Genomic DNA, 17,909 nt, shown 5'->3' on the forward strand with positions numbered 1-17,909 from the left:
TGTATGGGTCTTGTAAGAACCAAAGAGAAAACTGACAAAGCCTAGAATAGCCCCACAGAGGAGATGGTGGTGGTCAGCACTGTAATAGATTTTAAACATGCTTGGGATGGATATAGAAGTCAGTGATACAAATAAGGTGAGAGATCATGTAAAAGACATTGTGGGGAAGAGGGGAGCTAATAGATAAGTACAGAAAGAAGTGCTCCATCATGGTTGTCATATTTCATATTGAAGGCTAAGCTTGATGATGAAATTTCACCACTCCTTCAAATTACATCTTCAGAATTCAGATCTCATACATTAAGGGACTCCCAAGATTAGACTTCTGCTCTTTCTTCCCCAGTTCCCCTGTGGTCTCAGTAAAATAAAACAAAAAAAAAAACTTAGAGTTTCTCTTGCTCTTGAACACCGTACTCACACTTCAGTAGAAGGATCTGCAAGAACACCTACACTCTCTACTAGTGGCAGAGTTACAAGGACCATAATCCAAAGGGGTTCCTTTTCCTTCCAAGGACTGGCGCACAGCTAGCAGGTCAACTCTTGGTTGGCCTCCCTTCCAGTTCTTCACACTACATAGATCTCTACTAGATCTTCAGACCACCACCATCTATGCCATAAATTCTTCAAATCTCCTGCCAGAGTTTCATAGAAGGCAGTTTTATACTCCCCAGTGTACACATCCCCTTTAGGGGGAAGAATCACCCTGCCAATCAGCTAGAAACCCCCCCCCCCCCCCCCCCCCCCCCCCCCCCCCCGAACCTTGACAGAAGATTCCCCATGTTAAAAAAGATACGCACTTCAGGATGCCCTTGAACTACCAGTGAACCCTCACCTGTGGCAAGACTCTGCATTTTAAGAATTAAACCACACTTGCCAAAAAGAGATCACGTATGAATACAGCTAAAGCCATCAGCCCAGCAGATAAGTTAGACCTGCAGGTTTAAGAGGTCTGAATGCCCCTCCTCCTAAGGACTATGATCTCAACAGAAATAAAGAGATGCAGAAGGGACCTGGCACAAAAGTGGAAGAGAGGAAGAACACAAAGAAGGACTAGAAAGGGAGAAAAACATAACAAGCAAGTACAAAGGGAGATCTGCACCATGATAAAGGAATACAAGGAGATGTGTGAATATTTTATGATGCTTAGCTTTCTTCTTTGGTGTATGAATTGTCACATAATGATTGTCATCTGAATTTTTATGCAATAAGTACATCATTAACATTATTTTTTCCTGTAGAAAGCTAGGCAATGAACTGGTTAACAAGTACTAAACAATGATAAGGCAGAATTTGAAATGTCAACCAATGTGTTCTGACCTTCCTGAGATCTTAACTGAACTGCTTGCCATAGGAAATTAAAAAAAAAAAAAAAAAAGATTCTAAGTATCAGGAGCATCAAGGGCACAAAAAAAATGTATGAGCAGGGGGGTCACTAAGCGCTTGAACAGTTCAAAAGTTAATTGTATGGGGGGGGAGGGAAGAATCTTATAAGGACAGCTTCCCCTACAGAAACCAAGCTAAATAGCTATTAGGGCAACCTCATAACATGGTAGGGGGAAATTGATCTGCAACTCAGACAGGGAGCAGGGTTTCACATTTTCTACCTCCTTATTGAATGTTTTCAGCTTGTAAATGGCTTCACTTTATCTAGGAACAGCACAGGAATTTTAAATTTTCTTTAGTGAGATCAAGATTCCAAAGCTATCACAAATCTTGCACTCTTCATAAGAATAAAAGGCTTCTGCTCTTCTCCAATAGTGCAGGATGCAGTCTCCTGAAGCCACTCAAGGGAAGAGGATACAAGTTATTTCCTCATCGTTTATCACTTGGCAAACACTAGTTTCAACTGCCCACTATTCTTAGACTTTGGATTACAAGGTCTAAGAGCAGTGAACATGTAGGCAGATTTCTAATGAACATAAATACTGTTATTTCTGGGGACTAATGTTCACCAGTGGTTCTCAACCTTTTTCCCATCATGACACACCTGATGGATAATGCTCATGTGAGACACACTGTTCAATACAATCCATGATGGAAATAAAAAAAAGCAAGCATAAATTTTACTTTTGTTAAGAATGATGCAAGGGAAAGATAAGAGTATATATACCCTCTGTACAGAAATTGCATAAACAGTAAACTTCCCATACCAGAACAGCACTAACTGCCAACACTCAAACAGTAATAACCCTACCTATGAAAAAGCAACATTGCAAATATAACACTAGGTTTTAAAATACAGATACACTTCCTATTAGGAACTAGAACAAGCCAGGCTTATAGGTCGGGGGCTGCACTGCATTGAGCAGAATAAGAACATAAGAAATTGCCATGCTGGGTCAGACCAAGAGTCCATCAAGCCCAGCATCCTGTTTCCAACAGTGGCCAAACCAGGCCACAAGAACCTGGCAATTACCCAAACACTAAGAAGATCCCATGCTACTGATGCAATTAATAGCAGTGGCTATTCTCTAAGTAAACTTGATTAGTAGCAGTTAATGGACATCTCCTCCAAGAACTTAGCCAAACCTTTTTTGAAACCAACTACACTAACCACATCCTCTGGCAAATTCCAGAGTTTAATTGTGCATTGAGTGAAAAATAATTTTCTCCGATTAGTCTTAAATGTGCTACTTGCTAACTTCATGGAATGCCCCCTAGTCCTTCTATTATCCAAAAGTGTAAATAACCGATTCACCTCTAAATAAATATAAATCAATAATTGTAAAATCGAACTAATAAAAAGAAATGATTTCAAAAAACAGCTGATGTATAGAACATCCAATAATTAAAAGCTATATAAAAAGTTTCCAGACACCAATAAAAAATTTCAGAACAGCAGACACGGAGAGCCAATAATGAAAACGAAGGATAAAAAAAATCCTCTGCTCTTCATACTTGGGAACTTTTGATTTCCAGGTGCCATGAGATTGTCGTGAATTAGCAAGAGAAGGGGGGGAGGGAAATTTGCTCGAAAACTTTCTCCTCTTTCACACATACACACACACACGCTCTCTCACTGTAGCACAAGTGGTAGAAGCAGCCTCCTCCAACTCCACGTCACCAAGAAAGATGAGTCCCATTGGCTGCGGGACAGACACTGCTCTGCCTCCTATTGCTGATCGGGCTGCTCATTCTTTTTGCTTCAGGCCTGTTCTGCTCCTCTTGCTGCTCAAGGCTGATACTGCTGGTACTTCCAACTGCAGCATAATCTCTCCTTCTTTCCATGTGTGCAGGCCTACTACATACCACTTTCTCTTTGGGACCATGGGGACAAGGGGCAGAAGAGGCCATGCTGCGACTGCCACTGCTTCCACTAACTCTGCTGCCATATTCTCTGGGCTATCAACAATTTCAAGTTGGGGCTGGGGAGGGAAGAGCAACCAGGCCAGCAGGAAGCCAGGAAATGTGGTATCCTGCTGGTGGAGGATGGGGTACAAATGTGCTTGGTGACATACTGATGTATCTATAACACACCAGTGGAGAACTGCTGCATTATACCTATATAAACTGAGAACAGGGAGAATCTATCTCCTAGGTAAACTAGGCAACTTACATGATAGGACTTAATTTCATTACTTTTCTATAATATTCTCTGGAAGGGTAGTTAGGGAGAATATCAAGGGGTATTTTAAATCAGAATGATTTAAGGTATTTATATTAAAATACTGAATGGAAATAGAATAATTCTGGTATAAATGTGCAAAACAACTTCAGTATAAGGCTAGTAATGAGAACAGGAATATGTGAGACTTAACTGGACTGTATGAGACAAGTAAGGCGAAAAATAGGTGGGACTCTCCTGCAGATATGGGGAACATGATTCCATTGAATGTATGAAGCTGAGGTGATAGGAATACAGCCCTTTTCTCACGATGCGCTATCACCAAGAAATGATGAAGCAGTACTATGACAATGTTTAGAATTAAAAAGGAGGCAGCAGTTATGCATAATACTTATAAAAGGGGGCACATTTTAATAAACCCATAAAACAGTTAAGTATGCAAGTAAAAACATACCTGCGTAGTTTGGCTCTATTTGTGCAGATGGTGTTCCGAGGTAGAAACAGTTTGTGTACAATTAAAAATGTATTATATGCACATAATTTTCTCCTCCAACCCAAGGGCAGATTTAATAAGCCCTACATTTACAATGAAATTCAGGGCATAGTTTCTTAGCCTACACTAAAAAAAAAAAAAAAAAAAATTTAACTACTAATGCAGTAGGCAAATAGTATGTTAACATATCAGAAGTTAAAACAGTATGCTCAATCCCAAGTTAAAATGTGCATTCTGCACTGGCTGATCACACATTTTAAGTCAGAGTGGGGACAGCCATGATTTGTGCGCATAAAGATCATGTTTTATGCACACAAAACGTGATGTGCTTTTTTGTGTGTACAAAAAACGATTTATGCACACACAAATGCTTTCATAAATCATATTTATGCAAAAAAAACACACTGTGCACAAAGCATGTTTTCTGTGAATAAATCCTGATTACATGGCCGACACCAGAACTACTGCTTTTCTACTTACACTAACATTAGCATCGGGAACTTTTAGTCCTGGTCAGAGGTGGAGTAAAGTTTCTGGAATCGAAAAACGTTTAAACTAGTACACCTCTGCATTGGTATTAGGGGGGCAGGGTGGGGCCATTCATAGCAAATGCCTTCATTAGCATGAGATTTCCCTTAGAAGGCATTAAGCAATACGTATAGTTTTACACACAAATCTTGCTAGATCGAAAGTACTGTTTACACACAAAAAATGTGTACATAACCGTGGGTAAAATTATGCGCTCTGCTGAACACACCTTATCACACAGGGCCCCGAAATTCGTCACCAGGAATATGTACTTTAACAGCAATTAAATGCAGGGACTTCCTAAAAATGAAATCTATATTCAGCCGCTCTCCCCAGTGTAAGTTTCATACCGGGAATTTAGGCTCCTAATTCTGTAGATACCTAGACCTCCTTGAAAATTATCCTCAAAGAGACTATCATTAAAAGACAAAGGTGCATGGTTTAAGTATTGTGCTTACATGGACGGTAGCACGGAGGGTTATGCTGTGTACAAGGTGTTAGTGACAGATGAAGGAAACTGGATTTAGGTATGTTGACAAATCAGGTCTGTGAAGCTCACATTTGCAGACTCTAGGAAAGCAGAAGCACGGTGGAACGAGTTAGCAGGATCCACACCTACCACAGTCTCTCGCCAGATCCCACTGCGAGCAGATCCTCTGCATTCCACATCGAGGTATTCCAGAAATGCAAAGGAAACGGAAAGACGAGGAAATGAGCAGCTGGCTCCTTCCACCGGCATCAGGTAGTGTAGCCCTGAGATATGTACTGATTGGCGGAGACTGGCTCTGGCTCCTCACTCTAGCCGCCTGGGTTTCTCTAGGTACGGATGTGTAGATCTCCTTGAGAATGTCTTTCCCAACCCACCTTTCTGAGTATTTCTATATTTGTATTCCTCTTTGTAGAAGTAGGTATAGGTGTATGTAGATCTCGAACTATATGTATGAATATGTTTCTCTATATATTTGTATTACTCTGCGGGCCGCCTCTACATAAGAGTCTCTTAGCCCTCCGTTGGTATCTCCGCTGCTTCTGTCTCAGCCGCGGCCTCCCTGCATGCCCGCTCCAGGGCAGCCGCTTCCAGCTTGCACCCTCATTAATAGCGGCCAATAGCGGGGCTGCCACACCATATCTCGTCCTCGGAGCCCATCCAACGGAGCCCCGAGGCCTCCCCAGCCCGCCACCGCTCGTCTTCCCACAGCCTATACTCAGCACCACCGCCACTACCAGCGGCCGCCCTCCCTTCTCCGCCCTTCTTTGTGAGATCTCGAAGTGACTCCGCCGTGACCCAATCAGAGCCGCAAAGGCGCCTTTAGTAAGCAGAGAACGACCAATGATGAGCCAATAAAAGGCGGAGCTTCGCAGCCAGCAGCATTGGTTGGACAGTGGAGGTGTTTGTTACAGAAGTTACCGGATGCGGACCCTGATCACTAACAACAGTGAGCACGTGACCTTGGTTCGGTCGCCCAGGGCGACGGGGTTGAGAAGAAAGCACAGGCCTGTTGACCTGAGAGCTAGTTTTTCAGCTCAGCCTCAGGAGTTCCCAAAAGGAGAAAAGGAGAGCAGGAGCCCAGCTCCCCAAAACACAAACACAACTGCCGCCCTTTGGGAAATAGCAACACTTCCTCGGTTATTCCTAAATAGCAGCGCAAGCATTGCAATCAGCTGAGCAACAGCAATTTGGGAATTAGTAGTTGCTTGCTGTTGCTCAGCTGATTGCCATGCGTGAGCTGGCCGAACGGGGGCTGTTAAGGCTGAGATATTGAACCATATATATGTGGCTATTAAGTCTAAGATATTAACTAGGATATGAGTTCTATAAGAACTTGGTATGAAAGATCCTGCTATAATTTTATATAAAGAAGTATAAGCCAATGTTATTGTATAGGGAGGAACTAATGCGTTTTTATGAATTGGTTTGACGTGAAGGGCATGTTTTAACTTGTATGTGTGTAACATTCCCGTTGTGGAGGTGATGGAAGCAAGGGAGTCGCACCTCTCCCAGTGCTGCCTATCACGTTCCAGCCTGATACTGCCCCTGGGAGTACAAGGGGGTAGGAAAACCTCCAGGATTCCTGGTGCAAGGGGGGGGGGGGGGGGGTCTTTTTTAGGTACCCACAGTCTCTCACTCTCTCTGCCCACTTGGATACAGGCATCCCAGTACTCACATTTGATAATCACACGTGGTGATAGACTTTACAAAGGACACAGAATATGGTGTTCAACTGAAGTTTAAAAAACTATCCTAGCCATTATGGCAAAAAGAATAAGGAAGAGCAAAACCAGAAAGACATATTTCACTCCTTTTTCCTCCTATGTGGCACTTCTGCATCAGTGTCCATAATTCCCTCTCCTTGGAGGATTAAAAAATGTTGATCTCTCTCCAGCATTAGCTAGTAGGGACCTTTTCTCAAAAAATAGACCCTCTTTACTCTTTCTTGTCTTCTGCCAAAATTCACAAAAACAGGCCAAAGTCCTCCCCAAGTCAACTGTTGTGGGGCAGACCTTCACCTGGATCCACTTCTGTCAGCTAGGGATATTCTTACTCTCCTTCCAGGTTTCTGGTCCAAAAAATTTCAAAAACACTGCTGATCTTTCCAAAACTCCTTGCCTCCCACAGTGAAGCAGGAAACACTCCCTGTCTACTGTGGAGCATGCAAAGACCTTGTGCTCGTGCTCATGCTCATGCCCATCCCCAAAAAGGGATGAGTAAAGTTAAAGGGAAAACCCAGATATGTAAAAATCCCTCATATGCTGGGAACTAGGTAAATATGTAGTTTTGCTATTTTAAACTGCCTAGATCTTTATAGAGGTAATATATAAAGTTTGAGTAAACAAACATCACCTCCTTTAAGGAGTTGTGACGTCAAGTAACTCAGAATAGAGCCACCTCTGATGAAGGCCCAATGATCTGGAATACTTCACCACTGGAACTGAAACAAACAGATTTATTTTGCCGAAAGAAAATGAAAGCCTACTGCAGGAGGCTTACAGAATCCCCAACTAATTGAAAATTCTGCATGTTTATCATACTGAGAACTGTGGTACAGGCGGAGTTATACAATGGGCCTCTTTTTACCCATTGTATAACTCTGCCTGTACCACTTCCTGGTACTGTTCCTATCGCCTTCCTACTGCTTCCCTTCGCTGCTGTCACTCTCTCTCCTATCTTCCTCGCTGCTCCCGTCCCCCGTCCCCCTGTTTTTTGTACTTTCCTGCCTTTCTTCAGTTATTATGTACACCGGCATGATGTTCCCACAAATGTCAGTATAAAAAAGTTAATAAATGAATAAATAAATATTTATCAAATTGTTTTATATGCTGTTTATCTTGATGTATATGTTGATGCGCATAGTCTGCCTCAGGCAATTTTATTGGAAAGGGATGGAATATAAAATAATTGATATATCAGGAAACTACTGACACCCACACACAAACAGCGGGTGCCTTGTCATTGCATGCAACAGCAAACCGTTTTTAAAACTCAGAACAAACTCTGATACAAAATATACACATACAGGTACAAAGAACAGAGGAACAAACAAACGGTGGTACACAAACTCCACCACAAAATAGCACTTGCAACACCAGTATGCCAAGCCAGAAACAAAGACTGCATGAAATTCCACTTTCAGCCACAGAAACTTCCATGGAAAAAGATGAGCAACATCATAACAGAAGAAATTAGTAGAGATTTAGTGGAAGTTATTCACAAAATTGCTATGAAAGAGAAGGTGCTATTGCTAGGTGATTTAAATCTGACAGATATTGATTGGGACATCCTGGCTGCAGTGCCATCTAAAACAGGGATGGAAAACTACGACCCATGGGCCAAATGCAACCCGACGACAGATTTGTTTCTAGCTTTCCTCCTCTTCAATTTGCCTCATTAGATCTGGCCCGCTGGCACCTTTGATATCATCAACAATAGCCTGACATCGCAGGCCTTTGTTGATGATTTCGACTTGGATATTGGCGGCTGGAGATGCACCACCCTCAGAGGGAGCAGCATGGCAGAAGAGAACGAGCAGTGGAGCAAGAAGAGGAAAAGCATCACCCAGCCGTAGAGAAATGCGTGCAGCCACTATTGGATTCCATCCACCGGTAGCAAAGAAAGGAAGAAGCCCATTTTTTCAGTTTGCCCAGTGGTGCAGAAGTTGCGCATCTACATCGCCAGGCAAATTGAGCACATCTCATATCTGTGCACGCCTTGCAGTATTAAAAGTTCACAAGGGCAGCACTTTCTCTTTACTAATCTCGCGATACACAAGATCAGCATGAAGGAAGTATTACGCCCGTGAATTTTCAATACTGTGTGGCCTACAGAGGAAGAGGAGCAGCAGAGCACCCCAGCGTAAAATTGCTGAATTGGAATTCATCAAAAAACTTAACACCATCACCCTAGGTCTGAACAGATACAATGGCTTCATAATTCACTACAACTATTTATGAACTTAACTGTTACCAGATCATTCTGTCTTTTCACATTTACGTCAGTTGTCAATAGGTAATACTCTAATGCAATTAACACTTTCCATACCATGTCCTGCCTAATTCAATGCCTATAAAGTGCCACCTGACTCCTGTCATTTTTGCTACACCAGCTGCCACAGCTATAAGAAAATTATTCCTTACCTGCTAATTTTAGTTCCTGTAGTACCATGGATCATTCCAGACGGTGGGTTATGTTCCCTGTCCAGCAAATGGAGTTAGAACCAAAAATTCCCAGGGGAGGACCTATATAGCCACGCCTCCCTTGCCTCAATCCTCAGTAACTGGACTAGCAAAGCCAAGACGAGAAGAGACAGAACCAGAGGGATCAATTAATCTAAAAAATATAGAGAAAAAAACAGCTGTAAGTGACAGCAAGTAACTTGTACTCAAAAAACTGTAACTGAGAACTTGCAAACAGCACTGTGTTCAAAGACACAGCTCGCAATAACTAGTAGAGATGTGAATCGTGTCCTCGATCGTCTTAACGATCGATTTCGGCTGGGAGGGGGAGGGAATCGTATCGTCGCCGTTTGGGTGTTTAGAGTATCGTGAAAATCGTTAAAATCGTGAACCGGCACACTAAACCCCCCTAAAACCCACCCCCAACCCTTTAAATTAAATCCCCCACCCTCCCGAACCCCCCCCCCCCCCCAAATGCCTTAAATTACCTGGAGGTCTAGTGAGCTGCTGCATTTGTTTTCAGAGATTTCTCTGGGATTGCGTCATGTAAAGTTGGTAAGACGCTATCCTGGAGTTAAGCTCCTTGAAAGATTTTCCTTCCTAGAGAGTCTAGGAAATCTATGATCCTTCCCTGGTGGTGTAGACGAATGAAGTCATACTCTTTTAGATTTTTTCTGAGCTGACTCGACCACTACTGATTGGTGTGGTAGTTGTGCCCTTTGATATGTTGTACTAGATATGTGGTGTCCATTCTCCTATTGACTGGCGGGACTGAACATGGATGTTCCCACAATCTATGTTGTAATTCTACCAGGACCTCGTGAATAGGGATGGCTAGGACTTCCTTAGGTGGATCCACAAATTGAAGAACCTCTAAGGTTTGTTGTTTTGTATCCTCCTCAGACACTAATTTAAAAGGGATTGAGTCTGCCATATCTATATAAATAAAAATGTAAATGTTCATTTGTTCAAAATCTTAAATCTCCGAAAGTTCTTCAACGATTGCTTTCAAATTTTGACACAACGTTGCATTCGATTTCACGCGTTTTTTTATATATCTATATTATATAGATGTCACACCTGTGACAGGTAAAAATATGATTTTTGGGCCGGAGCAGAGCTAATGCGCATTGTGAAATTAAGCCAGACTGAGCCATGGCAACGTGTGGCTGGGTACAGCTAGTCTTTTATAAAAGTGGTGAAGGATAAGTTTTCTGGAGGAGACTTCTTTCTTCCTTCAGGAGGAGATGGTTCAGACATAAAACTTTCTGATGATGATTTTGTGTTTTTATCCTCCCAGGAGCCATATGGTGTATGTTTGGAAAGAGAAGTAGGAGCAGACCTCGGTGGTATTGATGGAACCACTGGTCTGAAGAGTCCTGAAGGTCCTGGTTGGGGTTCATCGAGTGGGGACGGACCAAACATATCTCCTATACCTGCTGGCTTAGTAGGAATAGGCTGTGATGGCAAAGCACCGATGAGGGCATCGAGTTTTTCCATAAGCGGTTGATAAATTGAAGCATCCTGTTGTATTGGAGTCACCAGTATGGGTACTGGCATCGGAAATGGCATCGGGGATGGTAATGGTGATGGTATCGGCATCGGTGCGTGTCCTGTCTTCGGGGATGGCCCTGGCATCGGTGTAGGCACCGGCATCGACAATGGTGTCAGCTTCGACGAGGGTATCGGCATCGGAGGAGTCATCGGTGTCGATGGTCGGAATTCCTGAAGCGCTTCTTGCACTGCCTGGCGGATGAATCTGCTCAGTTCCTCCGTTATAGCTGATGCAGGCAGAGCAGCTATACGTGGTGGCAGTGAAGGCGTCATCAGCTCTACCACAGGGCCCTGTGGCGGCTCGATGTCCAGCACCTCTAGAGGTGGGGAATGCCTTTGGTGTAGGCGGCCTCGGTGATTCTTGTAGATGAGGTCTCTTGGCTCCAGGCTGCTCCGGTGATAACAGGGCCTCCGGAATCGAGGAATGTTGATGCTGATGTCGATGTTTTATATGATGTTCAGTGGCTTTTTCAAGCCCAGACGTTGACTTCGTTGATGCCGCAGATGGGGTCGGTGACGACTGGTCTCCCGAGCCCTCCAGTCAACGCTTTTTAATAACCAGCTTTTTCGACGCTCCAGCTGGAGACGAATGGGTGGACGTTGACGTAGAAGGCAGTAGCTGGATGTGGAAACGGTGTTCCATCTTTTCCTGACGTGCTTTTCGACCTTTAGCGGTCATTTCCGCACATTTTGGGCACGACAAAAAGTCTTGGGATTGTCCCAAACAAAGTACACACTCCAGGTGTGGATCAGTAATTGACATAGTTCGATTACATTTAGGACAATTTTTAAAGCCTGTGGCCAGTTTAACTGGGACAGCCATCGATGGTTATCTTTTTGTGAACTCAAATAGAGTCGGAAACAAAAATTCTACTCACCGGCCGGTGGTTGAAGAGAGACCCCGATATGGGCAATGAGAAAAGAGGGATTTTAATTTGTTTTTTAGACAAAGTTGTGTGAAGAAATTCACACAGGGCTCCTGCTCCGCGATGCTAACTGCAGAGCGGAAAAACGAAGACTGAAGGGAGACCTCTGTGGCTCGAGGGATCATGGCATGCTGGGCATGCTCAGTGGGCTCAGCATGCCAGTCAAAAGTTTCTAGAAACTTTGACAGAAAGTTTTCCGTGATAGGGCTCAGTCAGTGACGTCACCCATAAGTGAGGACTAGCATCCTGCTTGTCCTGGGATAAATCTTCTATACTTATAGTGTGTTGAGTAATCTATGACAAAATAATCACCAATTTTCCTACCCACTATAGCCACACAGGTTGATAAGACAATAGTAAAAGCAAGAAAGATTCCAAAGGGATATAAACTGGATAGAGTCAGTCTAGAGGGTTGGCAACTAATATGATTAATGGTCTTCATTATAAAGCATATGACGAGAGACTTAAAGATCTAAACATGTATACTATAGAGAAAAATGCGTGATAGCGGATATATGAAAGACATTTAAATACCTCCAATATATCAATGCACAGGAGGCAACCTCTTTCAATGGAAACTAGGCTATGGAATGAGGAGTCATGTGATAAGAATGAGAAGGAGTAGACTCTGGAGTAATCTAAGGAAATATTTCTTTACAGGAAAGGTAGTAGATGCATGGATACAAGGACAATATCTTAATTCAAGAAAGCATGGTACAAGCACATGGGATCTCTGATGGAGTGATAGGGATTGTAGAGCTGAGCAGGAGGTGTGGATGGGCAGACTAGATAGGCCATACAGTCTTCTTCTGCTATTATGTTTCTAATATGCAATGAAAATATTATTGGGGAAGTCATACATGACTAATCTGATCAGAGTTTACATACAAAAACTAGAACAAATAAATATATCCACATATATATTTATAGATCAATTCTGAATAGCCCCATAGATAGAGAATACTAAAGCATCTTTTGCAAACATACTTTGTAGCTAATTTTCAAAGGGACATTATCTGTGTAATTTCCCTTTGAAAATAAGCTAACAAAATATGTGAGCTAAAAGCACCCCTGTGCTTTGCAACTGCTATTTTAGAATAAGATTTTGGTACAGTTAGAATTATTTGAAGAAAATAAGTTGAGACATTAATAATTTGAATGTGGATAATGTCCACTATTCACTGCAGAACTTGGCATGGCTGATGGTCTTGTATCAGGACCCACTACTTCTACACTGAGGTCACCCTGACTAAGGTATATTAATTGCATCAGTAGCATGGGATCTTCTTGGTGTTTGGGTAACTGCCAGGTTCTTGTGGCCTGGTTTGGCCTCTGTTGGAAACAGGATGCTGGGCTTGATGGACCCTTGGTCTGACCCAGCATGGCAATTTCTTATGTTCTTATATCTATATCATGGAGAAACCCAAATTTCTATCTGCATTCTCTGCAGCTTAGTCTTCAGTCTTATGCTCTTACTCTCAAACAATAAAAATTCCCATAATTTAAGGAAAATAAGAACAGAACAAAAGTAATGAACCTAAGCACAAAAGTATTTCTAAGGCAGCATGTTCCATTTGTCAGTTCTGAAAACTTCTCACTCAGATGGTTAAGCTTCTAAATTACTGGTCAGAATGAAGAGAATGACTGAACTAAAACAAATACAAAGAATAGTGTTACTAGATTTTTTTTTTATTTATAAAGCTCATGATCACTTTTGAACAGAAAATCACAGTACAAATAAAACAAAAAGAAATAAGAAATTAATATAAAATATATTTACAAGCTCTACAAATATATCTGCACATAATAAAATGAATGTTAAATTTAAACAGTTAATCTGGTAATACAAATACTTTTAGGACATGTCAAAGTGTTAAATGTGACATAGGTACCATTTTCTCTTCCCAAGCTCAAACCTTTTACTCCATTAGACACCAAGTAAACTGGTGCAAGACAAAAATTTAGCTAGAATATGGCAATGTGACTTTTCCCCTTTAGAACTAGGAGAAAAGCTTACTTTTTGTAAGTGCATTCCTGGCTTCGGTTCTTTATCCATTAGGCATCTTTAACCTAACCGCTGAAAATGGTGCGTTTTCACACAGCATTAACGATATAGCACTTTAAAGGAGTAGTCCAATATCCATACTCATGTGGTCAAATCTGAATGAAACATACAATGATCTACCCACTGGGGCTAAGTAATTCATTTCTAGGTTTCTCAGAATTATGAAAAAACATTTTAAAACATTTTGGAATATGACCATCAGGGATCTTTCAAATGTTTCCAATCTTTTTTTTAATTTTTTGAAGGCCAAAGTCAGAGTAAGACAAACATTCTGGAAACACAAGGAGATAGCAACTTGCCCAAGGTCACAGTCCGTGGACAGAGGATAGTCAAAATCATGTCCAGAAATGATATTGCAATCCAATGGTTTAACATCTATATTATGTCTGCCTAAATTTGTAGCCATACTTCTTTTATAAAACTCATTATGAAATGTGTGGTCCTTTTGGTTGAACAGTAAGGGGTAGATTTTAAAAGGCTGCGTGCGGGCGTACATGTGTGCGTGCGCTACCCGGCACGCACACATGTATGCCCGATTTTATAACCTGCGCGCACGTCCTGGGGCTTTAGGCCCAGCGCGCGTAACTTTTTTAAAATCCGGCCCTTAGTTTTCTCCCCGACCTAATTCCACCCTGGGCATGCCCCCACCACACAATGCAGGTAAAAAGAACACATCTCATAGGAATATATGCATGTAATTTTACACACATACATGATGGGCAATTTCCAGACCAGTAATTTTTTATTTATTTATTTTTTTACCCACAGAAACCCCTTTGAAAATTTCTATTAATTTTTTTTGCAATTGGGTGGGAGAGGTGAGAAAGGAAAAAAAATATGCTTCAATCAACTAGTGTCCAATCTTGCATTTTACTGGAATTCTCTACCTTCAATTTATTTGAGAAGCACTCTTCCTACCCTGAAGTTTTTTCATAACTACTTTCTACAGTGGGTAAGAGGAATCATCTCAAGGAAATATTACCCAGAGCCCAAATACAAGCATTATACAGATCAGCTCAGAGACAGAAGGCTAGCAGGGATAACTCAGCTTTCACATTTTTGGCACCCAAGGGCTTGTTTCAGATGTGTTATAGCATTGCTGAGAATAAAGACACACTGAATGGTACTGTACAGCAAAGCTCTTTGACACACAAGGCACTTTGATTTTGTACTTGCCATACAACAGGGTTTATATGCTTTATCATTCATATGTCTATACGTACCGAACACAGCTTTGCATGTTTAATCTACAATATGTATATGTCAGCATAATTCTAACCTTTTTCTAGAATTATCTAGTGCTGGCTTTTTGGTTTTCAGCAAGGTGTATATTCCCCTCTGCTTTGGCAATGGTTTTTACATCATTGTGTGCCCAGTGGGTCTGGGTGACAGGGCATTACCCCACATTTCAAATAGGTTCACAATTTCAGCCAAAAGGTCAAGACTGACACTGCAGCTTATTCAATCTGAGGAGAAACAATTTTCCCAGAGACATGAGATGATAAAAAAACCCTTGGGTCCACAGAATAATCTTCCCCTTGATCATAAGGCATTTCTTATACACAGTGGGTGAAAACAGATCCTCTTACACAGCCGGAGCTGAGCGTTACACTGCATACACTACCTGAAAAGAACATGCAGCCCCCTTCTAAAGTCAATTTTAATATAGTAAATAAAATTTCCTTAGAATAACCCTGAACACACCCAAATTATTATATTTTAATTAGTAGTTTTATAGGAGGGTCCATGTTAGAGCATTCAATTAAAGTCAGTTATAATGATATGCACTTTGATGACATCACTGAGTCCACAGAATAGCTCTAAGATGGAATTCTCACTATTATTTCTAAGGAATATTGGATCCTTTTTTTCAATTTTATTCAAATAAAATGTGTAAATAGCATTATGAAACACCAGTGACTTTCAGAAGGTTGAAGGGATCCTCTGAAGACGTACGTCAAGTTGTTCTACATATGCTTACATAAAATCTCCTTGGCACAGGGGCAGTTCTATCAACAGTCAGGGTGAGGCAAATGCCTCATGTGGAAAAATTATGGGGCAGCAGCAAGTGCCCACCAAAATGCCCCTGCAATAATGTTTCTACATCATTGTGACCAGGAAAGTGTCAGGCAGTAGCTGTTCATGTTCTTAGACTTGTTTTAAGTCTGCGGTGTCTTGTAGGAAGCTGTTTGTGTTATGTACTAGGTGTTTGAAAAACTCCTCATCAGGGCAAAGAGTGCTCTGCCAGGCTTAGAAGTGAGGTCTGCCCAGTCAGAGGCTGGTGCCTTGCATATAGAGCCTCACAGTTTCTTAAGCAAAGGCAAATTCAGATAGCTATTAACATATTAGCCCCACCCCTGAGGATCCAGATTGGTCATCAGCAGTTCAGTAGTGTTCTGGTAGCTTGAGGGCTACAAGCAAGCTGAATTGAGCTGCTGGATCTGAAGATCCCTGTGAGTGCTCATACGCTGTAAGTAAAGCATGGTGGAACTCTTAAGTATTGTGAAGTTAATCTGTGTTAAGTACATAGAAGAATGATATAACTAAATCATGGACTATACTTGCTTTATCCCTATGCTGTATAGTTTTATCCTGCTTAAATGCCTTTGAATAATCCCCTGAACTGGAGTTGACTCATATTGCAGGGACGTCCTCATCCTGATACCCCAATAAGTACAAATATTTTTTCGTTAAATATGCCAAAACCAGATACCATTAGTCTGTTAGGGTTTCTGAGTTTATGCATTTTAGGTAACATGTAGAAAGTGCCAAAAGAAGGTTGGATTGGTATCAGGTGTTTCAAATGAAACTTTCTCTGCTTTGGAAATATGTTAAGACAAGACTTTTTAATTGTTTAGTGTATTTCAGTGTAGGGGTATCTCAGTCAGGTTCCTGAGGTATGTATTGTTTGAAAGCTACTTAAGAACATAAGAAAATGCCATTCTGGGTCAGACCAAGGGTCCATCAAGCCCCGCATCCTGCTTCCAACAGTGGCCAATCCAGGCCACAAGAACCTGGCAAGTACCCAAAAACTAAGTCTATTCCATGTTACCATTGCTAATGGCAGTGGCTATTCTCTAGGTGAACTTAATAGCAGGTAATGGACTTCTCCTCCAAGAACTTATCCAATCCTTTTTTAAACACAGCTATACTAACTGCACTAACCACATCCTCTGGCAACAAATTCCAGAGTTTAATTGTGCGTTGAGTAAAGAAGAACTTTCTCCGATTAGTTTTAAATGTGCCCCATGCTAACTTCATGGAGTGCCCCCTAGTCTTTCTACTATTCGAAAGAGTAAATAACCGATTCACATCTACCCATTCTAGACCTCTCATGATTTTAAACACCTCTATCATGTCCCCCCTCATTCGTCTCTTCTCCAAGCTGAAAAGTCCTAACCTCTTTAGTTTTTCCTCATAGGGGAGTTGTTCCATCTCTAAGTCTCTCTTAAAGGTACTTTAGTGTGCCCATAATTAGCACAGATTTATCTACTAGGCTGATGATAATGTTTTGGTTATTTTGTAGTTTTTTTATGGCAGTTCTTTCTAGTGGAGAAAGATTGGACATTTTATTCTGTTTGCTGGAAAGCTGTCATTTCACAATGTGTCTGAAATTCTCCCCATCTCTGAACATTAGTGACATTCCATAGTACTTTTCTAGGTATGAAATAAAATAGCTTGTATTTCCAATCTTCCAAAAGCTGTAGCTGAAGTTATCCATTTGTCAACACTAGTGGTTTGAAAGCAAATTTGATTACCTCACCTGTCGTATGCACAAGTCCCCCCTTTCACCAAGGCCACCAAATCAATTAAAAACTAGATCTCTTTCTTGGGTTGTAGCACCCAATATGGAACCTAACATTGTGTAACTATAGCATTGGTTATTTTTCCCTATATGCATCACCTTGCACTTATCCACATTAAATTTCATCTGCCATTTTGATGCCCAATTTTCCAGCCTCACAAGGGCTTCCTGCAATTTATCACAATCTGCTTGTGATTTAACTACTCTGAACAGTTTTGTATCATCCGCAAATTTGATTACCTCACTTGTCGTATTTCTTTCCAGATCATTTATAAATATATTGAAAAGTAAGGGTCCCAATA

General features: G+C 41.4%; 1 protein-coding gene across 13 annotated transcripts in view; it reads right to left on the reverse strand.

Moving 5' to 3' along the window:
• The window catches only part of ZFAND4 (zinc finger AN1-type containing 4), a 217,234-nt gene extending 211,367 nt beyond the window's left edge, over positions 1 to 5,867 (reverse strand). For 4 of the 13 annotated variants that reach the window (XM_029609201.1, XM_029609197.1, XM_029609195.1 and 1 more), the window contains exon 1: positions 5,206 to 5,865. The gene's annotated coding sequence lies outside the window, so the exon portion shown is untranslated. The other 9 variants (XM_029609188.1, XM_029609190.1, XM_029609189.1 and 6 more) reach the window with 5 other exon arrangements.
• Between the last annotated feature and the right edge of the window lie 12,042 nt (positions 5,868 to 17,909).

The sequence above is a fragment of the Rhinatrema bivittatum genome, chromosome 7 (assembly GCF_901001135.1).
Source record: "Rhinatrema bivittatum chromosome 7, aRhiBiv1.1, whole genome shotgun sequence".
NCBI lineage: Eukaryota > Metazoa > Chordata > Amphibia > Gymnophiona > Rhinatrematidae > Rhinatrema > Rhinatrema bivittatum.